General features: G+C 42.0%; 1 protein-coding gene across 2 annotated transcripts in view; it reads left to right on the top strand.

Annotated features, from left to right (window-relative positions):
* The first annotated feature begins 4,708 nt into the window (after nt 1-4,708).
* The window catches only part of AGTR1 (angiotensin II receptor type 1), a 29,681-nt gene continuing 23,202 nt past the window's right edge, over nt 4,709-11,187 (top strand). The window contains exons 1-2 of one of the 2 annotated variants that reach the window (XM_074877531.1): nt 4,709-4,904; nt 9,650-9,767. The gene's annotated coding sequence lies outside the window, so the exon portion shown is untranslated. The remainder of the gene's footprint in view (nt 4,905-9,649; nt 9,768-11,187) is intronic. The other variant, XM_074877530.1, reaches the window with a different exon arrangement.

Below are 11,187 nucleotides of genomic sequence, written 5' to 3'. Positions count from 1 at the left end.
AAAAGAAGAGGAAATACCTCCCAAATTACTCTTTCCAGTTATTGGAAGATGACTATGGTTACCCAACCCTGTGGACTGGAGAGCAGCAGGAGCACAGTTCAGGGAGCCCAGCCCAGACCCTGGTTGCTGCCTTGTCAGTGCCTTGTCACCACCTGGCCTCGTCTGGCTCAGGTCTTGCGTCCCAGCAGCACAGCACACAGTACTTGCTGCTGCTGTAGAGACTTCTGCCTCTCTCTGTCATCCACTTCCCAGGACAATGAGAAAATGGTATGGCTCTGTCACTCTCCTGGGAGCCCCAATAAAGCCTATGGGGGGACACAGAGTTTGCACCAGAGCAGCCAGTCTCCGTCTGTCGCAAAAATAGCTCTGGGAGAAGGGTCAGGGTTCTGCGTTAATCTGGTGACCTGACAGTTTCATCAAGCATGGATTTACTCTAGGAATAAAGATGATTCTAGGTCTCCACCCCTCCTCTGCCCACAGAACCATCTAATAGTACCTCCCCATTAGTAAGAGCAGCTGCCCATGGGGCTGGATGCACTGCACTCACTATATACCCACAGGTCCCGTACAGTCTCGCTGCAATCCAGACCCAGAAGGCAGCCAGCCTGCTCTTGCTGGCCACCTGCGCAGCAACTCCTGCATCCAAGCCCATTACACATATCTGCACCGAATTCAACAGTCCAAACCCCCAAAGTAGTTGTTGTTGTAGTTAAACTAATGATCTAGCAAAACCCAATCTAGATATAAAAATAAGTACATAATTGCTCTATTTTGTAAACTTTAGAAAATGAGGATGTCACACACACCTCATTTGGTTCAGCTTCCTAAATTAACAGTAGAAGTCAAACAAAATATCTACTACTTATCTATCAAAATAAAACCAGTTAAACTTTAAAGTGTTGAGAAAATGATGAGATTTGAAACACTGGCTTCCTTAGAGTCTTCATATTCTCCAGCCTCCCCTTTTGCTGTATGCTATAATGATTACAAGGGATACAATTAAAGCATACAAGCTGAGGAAGACTAGAAGTTAAAGCATATAGCTTCCTGGGAAGAGATTAACTATCTTAATTATTCACGGACCTCATCAGAAAAAAAATAATAATGTAAATTTCCATAGCTCTGGAGAGGCAGACCTTGTGGATATTAGCACCACTGCTGCTCAAAAGTCTGCAAATGACCTCCCTCGCTTGTCCTAAAAGACATTTCTCCCTCTCCTGCTCTCTCCTTCTCTCATATACACAAATATATATTACTCTTAGTAGAGTCTTCTAGCCTTAGCAAAACCTTACGGTCTCCAATGGTCTAACATAGAGAATGGATGACAACAATAGCATACATTCCTATTCCTACAAGACAAGCTACTAACATTATTCCTACAGCTGAACAAGTTTGGGACCAAGAGGAGAACAGTAAGAATTACAATATTTAACTTTTTTTTCAAAATTTTATTTCCTTAACATTTTCCAGTAGTAGACATGAAGGAAGGGAACACACTCTGAAAACAGTTCATTGACAAAAAAGGATGAAAAATTCTAAATAGATGCATTGACTTGGGATCGATTCTTGGTCCCTTTTCTCAGAAGAGGTTTAGATATGTAAACAGGATATGACTGAAATACTCATGTGGCAGAAGGAGAGTCTTCTGACAAGAAGTGTTCCTAAAAAAGCATTTGTAAATTTTCTTATCTTTGGGCAAATCATCAGCATACTCAAATCAGCTTGCTACCAGGACATGTACAGGCTTCCAGTACAGGCAAAGCCCTACCTCTGAATTGCTCATTTTCTTCTAAGCAAATGCACAGCTACATTCTATGTGCAAAAGTCCAATCTATTTCCTGAAAGAAGCAACAGTGGGAAAATGCATCAGAAATACATACAAAAGAATACAACGAACAGAAGCAGCATGCCACAAATCTCGCAACCTGTGGTGCTTTTCTCAAGCCTGGCTCCTGACACCCAGAAGCACAGGGATTTATGTATGGAACATCAGCTTTCAACAAAGAAAATAATTTTCTACTTCTCATTCCTGCAGAACAAAAATCTTGAAAATGTGAAAAAAACCACAACCAAACGCTTCAGATGTGAATCATTCCAAATGTATTTATTACTAAAAATCAGAGGGTTTTAAAGGCAATATGATTTTGAGGTCCCAGTGAAGACTTGTTTTAAACAATTTATTCTCAATATAGTACTAGGGATTTTAATAACCATTGCTATTAGAAGAGCTATCTATTTGATTTGATAACAATCAAATTGCCCAGTCCAGTCACCTTCTTTAATGACAGCTGTTTGCTCTAACACAAGCAGTAGAATGAAACCTGCTCCCTGAAGCACTTTCTGCATTACAGACACCTCAATCAATTCTGGTGGGAAGAAGCCTCTTTATTTACAGCAGTTCAATGAAAACAGAATTCTAGTCATCAAGTCTATTATTCACTGGATGTTCCTGTAAATCACATTTCTATATTGAGTGCATGTTTCAGAGCTTATCATGTTACAATTCAGTTACTGGGATTCCAGACACAAAACTGCTTGTAATGAGGACATTTTCCCAAAGTTACATGAAATTACATCTTCTCTCTTGTGCACATCGACCAGAGATGGACTGAACTCAACAGAGAGATGCAGACCCAAATTCAATTTTATATGCATCTTTAAAAAAATAATCCAATTAAAAAAGAAGTTTATTTTTTCATTTTATTCTGGTTTAAAATACAGTTATCATCTACTTTCCCCATCCATTTCCTGAAGAGAAGGGACATGGAAGGTAATAGAGGGAACGACTGACCCCAGGCAGTGATTCACACATCCAGAGGCATTTTGTGACTCTAAGTAGCTGGTGTTCGATGCTGGCATTGGGATTTAGCTTCAGTTCCTTCAGCTCAGCTCTAGGAGAACTGAAAGACCACTAGAGGACAAATCCCTGCAAGCATCACTTTATGGAGGTCTCCTCCCCATCAGCTCCATCCAGCAGGTTTTACCATAGAACAGACTGAGGCAGAATTGTGCAATAACTGCCAAATACATTGATACTCAGTAGAGTTTTGAAATCAGTCACACATGTACAAATAGTTGTTTGGACAGAGTAAATGTGTCCCATATGTCAAGAGCCCCATGTAATACAACCAACAACATATATGGGAATAAAAGAGCACACTGCTGTAGCTGGCTTGAGGGACTGTGGAGGCCTGAATAGTACTTAGTGGCAAGTGGCTTCCAGTCCCTGTCATGGTAAATCTGTGAACATGCACACAGTTCATCATTAGAAGATATCTCAGCACGATCTCTTCAAGGAAGAAGCCAATTACAAACTCCCCAAGTGGCAGGAGGGTAGTGTGCTGCCAACAGAGACTGCTTCGATCCCTGACTGTCATTCTGGTGAAAATGCAGATGATTTTTCTTGACATGACATAAATAAGATCAGAGCAAAAGATTATGTCACAGGTGAATTAATGCCTCCATGTAACGCACTCATGGCCCATCAGGACACAGCCTGGAACAATTAAGTTCATGTAATGTGCCTCAGTTCTGCATTTCTATCTGAACCTCTGATTTAGCTAACAGACTTTCAAAAACAAATTATAGCCAGACAAGACTTTACTGATTATACATGTGCAGATGCTGAAAAGCAATTATTATTCCAGCTAAAGTTGTTACTACTGCATAATTCAAATGGTTCCTCTTGCTTTGCCTTCTCCTATCACTAAGTAGATCCTAATTACTTTTGGCCACAATAAAGTTACACTGTCAACCCCTGAAAGATATTACCATCCTAGGTCATGGGCCTTCCTTAAGAGGGCCTTCAGAAACACACTAGGTGTATAAAAAGTTTAGAAAGCAATCTGCAGTTGTGCAGTTCCCATTGGAAGCGTTAGCTCTGTCCCTAACTATGGTTAGATGACCCTAAAATAGAACAGAACTTCTGAAATTCAGTTCTTGATGAGCATGAAAATCTCAGATATCCTGCCTGAAAACTTGTTCCCTGTCCTGTTTACCAGAACAAGGGAGAAACAAACAAACAAACAAAATCCCTCATACACAAAGTCCTTTTTAAAACGTCAGCCAGCAGTGACATAGAGAGCATACCTGCTAGGACATGTATTCCAAAGGGGTTTAACATATCTGTTTCCTTCTCCCCTCTACTCCCAGAGAATAAAGTTTGACAGATTTATTATGGTAATTTTACATATATTGCAACTTCACTAGTGATGATCTGAACATTGCAGGTGTGCTCACAGGCGGCCCGGGGGATTCCTAGAGAGACTGGAAATGTTTGTACGCCGCTTGCAGCCCCTGCTTCAGAAACCTGGAGGCAAAAGGAAAGAGCGGGCGTCCCATGTCCACCCCTCGCACTACCCGCGCATCCCGTCCGCGCTGGCGGTCGCCCTCCTCCGAAGTAACTGCAAGTCCCTGGGCGCTGGCTCTGCGCGGCGATGCCCAGCGCCGGGGGACACCCGTCCCGCCCGACACCCCAGCCCGGGGACACCCGTCCCGCCCGACACCCCAGCCCGGGGCTCCCCTCGCTGCCGGCGGAGCGGTGCGGACCGGCCGCTTCCGCACCCGCCGCGGGCAGGGGGGCTCCAGCTCCGGCCGTGCCAGGAGGGGGGGGTGTAGGAAAGCGGGGGGAAGTGGGCGGGCGACGGGTCAGAGGGGTCTGTCCCGGGAGATGGGTGGGAAGAGACAGCGGGCGAGCTGGGCTGGGCTGCAACGCCCCTCGCTATAAACCGAGGGGCCGCGCAGCGGATCGGGAGGAGCAGTGCGGACGGGAAGGGAGAGCGCGTAAAGCCCAGCCCAGCCCAACCCGGCCCGGCATGGTGCGCGGCGAGCGCCGCCGGGGTTGAGCCACCCGCCCCAGCCGGGCTGCGGCCGCTCCGAGGCCGGCCAGCCCTCCGCGGAGCCAGGTAAGGCGCGTCCCTCCGGCCGCCCCGGCTTCCGCGGGCGCGGGGCGCGGCTTCCGCGGGCGCGGCGCGGTGCCGCTGGGGCTCGGTCGGCAGTTTGCCGCCGCTTCTTGCCTGCACCTCGCCGGCAACACGCTGCCTGCCCCCCCGGGGGAAGGAGAGTGGTTGTGGGTTCTGATACAGCCTCCTGCTGAATCGATGCTTTGATTAGTGGGCAGAGTAAGTCTTGGTGCGGACAAATGCAGGTACAGAAGCCCTGTGCTCCCCGCTTAACCTTCGAGGCCCGCTTGCTAAACCCACACTGCATAATTATTTCGGAGACAGCTGAATGTCCCGCAGACTCACAGCCGAGCCATGTGTGTGAGCTCTCGAGTCTTGTCAGCAGTTTGAAGATAAAGCCAAGGCGCCCCTTGACAGAAGGCACAGCACTCGCAGCACTAACACCTTCTCACCATCAAGGCCCTTCCCAGCAGCCTACAAGAGGCAGCCCTCTTATCTCTGGTCAGGATCAGATGAGCACTTGAAATTTTTATTATTGTGCTAAGCTCATGATATAAATTAATCAAAAATCACTAAAGGCAATGCTGATGATTTTTGAGACTTGTGCAAACGCTTCTGTTTTTCAGTCTAACAGGCAATACAACTTCTGCCAGTTAGCAAGTAGTATTGGTTTCATCAAAATTGTGTAGCATATACTCTCCATAACCAGACTTTTCCCTTTTCTACAGGAAAAAAAATGAAGTGATCTGCAACCAGAGATTAAATTTGAGTTAGTAAAAGTTAAAATGCCACCCCCCCCACCCCTCCTTTCTTCCAATGTGAGCCAGCTTCTAAACTTAGCTTGGGCTCTTAAAAATTAAACTGGACTGGAGTTCTTCCACATGTTCAGATGAAATCCTGTAACACAGTTCCTGCTGTGCCACTGTCCATACATTAAAACACTTAAAATGTTACCAGTTATTTACAGGCACACAAGCCCTATATTCTTCTGAGCAAGTCAGCTGGCGTATCGGTAACTAAGTCAATTGGATCACAGTATGTATAAACAGTAATTTTGCAGGATTCAGTTACGCCCATGTCTATATTTCTGCAAACCCACTAGAACTAAGAGATGTATGGCAATAAGGGACAGCAGGATTCTGTCCAGAGTGTGCGACAGTTCACTGTAAATTTCCATCACTTCCATAAGTAGCAGAACTTGTTTTGATTGTGTTGTGTTGCATAGCGTGGGACAGGCTAGTAAATGGGCTCAGTAAAATCACAAGCCCCCACAACGAATGAGGGTAAAGAGGGATTTTCATTTAGGGGGGCTGTCTTCTCTTTTCACTTGCGTGAACGCACACTGCTAACATGATTAGATTTTTGCCTGAACAGGAGGATTGAGGATTGAGTATGGCCTGAAGCAGGTAATTACCATGGTGATGTAGAAAGGCTCTTTTAGCTCTGTTTTAGTGTCAGACAAATGTTTCACACTCCTGACTATGGCAGTCCATTTTGTTTGTTGCCACCATAACCTTTTAAATTACAGCATCTTTCAAAAATATGATGAAATGCCTACAAATTAAGCTTTCACTCATGTACTAAGAATTTTAACTATACGCCTTTCCAGCACTCCATATTTCCAGGTATTTCTGTACACTTTCCCTGTCTACAGCTTGAACTACACAGCGGAGAAAAATCAGTTACAACTAGTTTATGTTGCTAAACTGAGAAAGCGAAGTGGTTCTGTACGATTAAGAGAAGTCACATTTGTCATTAAATTTGAATATAGTTAGTTTACTTCTCCCATTACTTTTGTCAAGGTAGTAGTTGGAAACAGAGTTAATTCTCACACTGGAGGAAAGCAGAAGTGCACGCATTTCCAGTGTTGTGAGGCATCCTGTTTGGAAACAGGACCTTGCTTGAGTTGGACAGCATGTGCAAATTGCAACCAGAAGTTACTGGTTTAAAAGGCAGTAAATACCAGCCTGAAATGCCAGTATCCACAGCACTGCAGAAGTGAGGAGAATGCTTTCAGTTTAAAACGTCACAATTCCAACTCCACAACCTGCTTTTTACGGTCCACTTAGAACAAGAAGATGTGTGATTTGTATTTGTTACCTGCTGAATGAATAATATTATCTTTAATTCTGTTAAATATATGAAAATGTATCTTATTTCTTTTTACTATTTGTAGCACTATAAAAACAGAGGCAGATGCGGAACGTAAACATGATTTATTTACACTTTCTAGAATAATAATTCTGTTGAAATCTATGGACTGTGTTTGCAGACATGGAGATATGTGTCAGAGTTAATTCCTTTTAAAAATTTTATTTCAGATAACAGGCACTTGCTGCATTTTCTTACACTCCTGAATTGTCTGCACTGGGGTAATTTTATCCTCTGTGTTTGTTAAAGGAATACATTTAGGTAGTCCTTTTCTCTGGCACTGCCTATAGTGCCTTACTGCAGTAATTAATATGGTAACTTAAAATTTCATAAACTACAAACTCTCATTACACTGTTAAACTCTTGTTTATGCAAAAGCATAATATTAGTTGAAATGTTTTAAGCAGTCACAAATTACTCTCATTTGCTTGCTACCTCTCCTGTTTCTCTGGACGTTCTTGAGGTCCAGAAGCTATTAGTGTGACCAGGAGTAGTCATAATTTCTCCTGTGGCTATTACTACCCAGATTTTAGGGCATCTCATCACACTGTGAGAAGCATTCAATTGTTTCTGAGTCTCCTTTTCTGCCTTGGTGAGTTCATAAAAGGTCACGTTCTGTCTTGACTTGGATAGAGAACATGTATATTTATGCATTATTTTAATCAAATACAACATCTGACTCGCATTACATCGCTAATGTTATGCTTTTTTTAGCTGAATTTAATAGTTATCTTCCAGGAGACACCTCAATAAGAGGTGAAATAGACTAAAATTTAATTTGGATATATTACACCTAAAGCTGAGTTGGGGAAATGGGTTATCAAGATTCATCAGTGTCTGAATAGATCTGCTTGGGCAGTATATTAGACATGCCAAAGAAAGTGGCCAAATGGTTAAGTCAGGGAACAGGAGTGGACGGCCAAGCAAAATAAACCCCTCACCTATTTATAACAGTAATGCTGGAAACCCAGCAACCATCATCTCTCTCCAGAAAGAGGAGTATAGTCTCAAAATAATTTCAGAGTTGTAAGCATGGTAAGATTTACAGCTTATACCTGGGAGGACTGGGTCAAGCTGTAGACAGGCCATTGCAGACCCATGGTGCTCTACTTGTATTGTAGGCTCTATTGTATGTTTTGCTAAATCTCTAGTCTTTGGATAATCTTGTTTCAGTTTTCAAGCCTTATCTAGTTTACTGCTGATGTTTGTGCTTCATGCTCTCAGTTGTTCAACAATTCCATCAGAAGTGCAGTGACACAGATGTTGTGTTCTACCATGAGTTACTCTCAGATATTAATTAACAATTTTGCAGTATTCTTGAATAGCAGTTCTGATTTTTGGACAGTTCATCCTAAGCAAGACTATGGTATGTTTAAGAAGTCACGGTCTGCATTGTTAGGATCAGATTTGAGAACCCTGGTAAGATAAAATTGCAAAGCATCACAAAGAGAAGTTTTTAGAAATTTTGTGGAATTCTGAAAACAAAATCAAAAATGTGAATCACTTATGAAGAGAGGGGAAAGTGGAGGGAAGACTTATTTTATTCTTTTCACTATTGTAGGATTAGTTTCCACCATGCTAACAGGAGTTAAAAGGTTGCTATTGCTGAGAATTGAACCTCTGCTACTTATCTGGAATTAAAATTTGATGCAAAGTTAAAATTTTGGCATGGATATGCAAGGTGAGTTCAAATACATTGGAGAGTTTAAGTAGATGGCAACATAATTTATCTTAGAGTTTAAAGGTCTGTAGACCTCATGCATGAGGCCCAAAGGTTGCACAGCCTGAAGATTAGAAAGGCTCCAGCGGAGCTGTTTTCTTATATACAGCTCTTATTGCACAGAAGTTACTAATCACAGTGTAATTTTCTGTCTTCTCTTCTGGTCCTAAAAACCCTGCAGTGAAAAGCAAGCCAGTAAGCTTTTGCTAACCACAATATTTCTTTTAGTTCCCTTTCCACCAACAAATTTGTCTCTTAAGATCACTTTCACCAACAGTCATTGTACTCGGAGCACTCATACCATGTTCTATGCCATCTTCTAAAACTTATGATTTGGTAAAAAAAAAAAATTTGACAGCTGTACCCTAGAAAAATCTGTGTAATTTTTGAACATTTTAGGGAATTTAACAAATCTGACAAACAAGGGGAGTTGTAATACTTGTACTTGATTTTTTTTCTTACCTCAGCTGTAACAAACTAGTGAAAGGAGGTTGTTTTGACTGTAAGTCTTAAGAGCTAGGATTGTTTGAGACAAAGCACGTATGAAATAGAATGGCTAGTCTAATAATTTGTGGCCTTCAGATAAATGATGGATTATACTAAAATTGCTTTGAGCTTTCAAGTGAATTGCAACTAAGGGTAGGAAAATATCCTGCTCCAAATGGCATGCTGTTAGTATTCTCTGCTGCACCACCATCTGAAAGAACTACAGATTTTGAGTTGTCAGGTGTCTTTTACAATTTTCATTCCATTTGGTTTTTGTTTGATAGCAAAACTGTCCAGGTATCGGCTATATAACAACGCTAGCTAGAAAGCTTGGTTACTATTTGTGGTGTTTATCTCCTTTTATTGTAGTTGAGTAGCATTTCTCTTACAGGCACAGAAAATGGGTAATAACTGAAGACGACCTCACAGCAGGGAAGTGAGATCAGATTGGCAATGCATCAGTGAGTGGCATGATTGAAGACAAGACAAAAAGCAGGCTACAGCAAAAGGTAACTGGCAATATCTAAAGAAACTAGTACTGAATTAGGGCAAGGTCAATATTTAGATGGTATTTCACTGTTTGAGGCAAACAAAGAATGATTTAACCAAATGCCTAATTTAAGCTAATTCACCTATTCCTTTCTTTACTTCTAGGTCATACAAGTTTGTCAGTTACTGATAGATTGTTGGCTAGTGGAATCTAATAATTGGTAGATGAAGTATAGAAACAGAAATAGAAAATAAAACAGCATTCCTGAGTCCCCTCAGTTTTCTGAAAATTGAGAGGGATACACTGAATGAGAGTACTGTGCCTCAGCATTTCTAGCTCAGAGGGACCCATGCAAATAGTAAAACATTCCAGAAAACCACTGAACAGCTGTACTTTTATGTTGGGGGGCTTACGCAAGGGAGAAAAATGCACTAGTTGACTTCCCTAAAAAATGTTCTGTTGGCAGTTATCCTCCATCTAACCCTGATTTAGCATCAGCACATTTGCTTGAAGCAGGCAGCACACAATGTACAAAGATGCAGCCTGAACTTGTTTATTGAGGAACCATGCATGCCCCTCCCAATCCAAGTTTATAGGACTTGTTACCTTTTCATGTTTTTCTTTATAAACTCCAATTAGTTTTCATCTTTTCTCCTTTCTCCCCTCATTCATGTTACCCAAGCCTAAAAGTTTATACCATTTTCCTTTTTTTTAATCTCTATGAGGTACATTGAGCCCAAGAGTTAGTCTGCTACCACTCAAGTTGCTCAGGATTTCCTCCCTCCTCACATTACTTAATGTACAACAGTCAGAAATGGAAAACGTGGGGCAGGAATCAACATATGTTTTCAAAGTGGGACTCTAGCTCTGCTGTTAGATGTCCATCTTTATTGTCTTCCTCTTGGCTTTGTTATTAGCAGCTTACCATAAGATAATTACAGTTTTTCTTTTTCTCAAATAAGGCTTTATTTCAGGTAAAAGATATTTCTTTACTCATGGGCTTCCTAAAAAGCACTTCAAAGGAAAAGGGTTCAAAAGTATCTTGCCTTCAAATATATTTTATGATGCTGTTCCATGTTCTTAAACATACCATCAAAAAAAGTCATGTCAGTACAGGACAGCCACACATCCAAGCATTTGCTCAGCTCAGTTGGTAGTTTTCCTAGCACTAAAGTAAAGCTCATGTGGCACCTTTTGGAGGGCACAGCGCTACCCTTTCCAGGCATCTGTGCAGTTAATGTTTGCTTGAGAACCAAGACGGCACTTTGTTGAGGATGCACTGATTCACAGCATCATAGCTTAGCTTGCACTATGGCTGTAACAGCCGTCTTTGCTTTGCTACCTCTGTTGCTGGTCCTGAGTACCCACAAGTAACGTCTCAGAGCCAGGACAGTAAAGAGAGTTCACTAATGAATTTTATTTTCAAAATAGAGCAATAA

Source organism: Strix uralensis, chromosome 9, assembly GCF_047716275.1.
Source record: "Strix uralensis isolate ZFMK-TIS-50842 chromosome 9, bStrUra1, whole genome shotgun sequence".
NCBI lineage: Eukaryota > Metazoa > Chordata > Aves > Strigiformes > Strigidae > Strix > Strix uralensis.
This window is presented reverse-complemented; position numbering and strand designations above follow the sequence as displayed.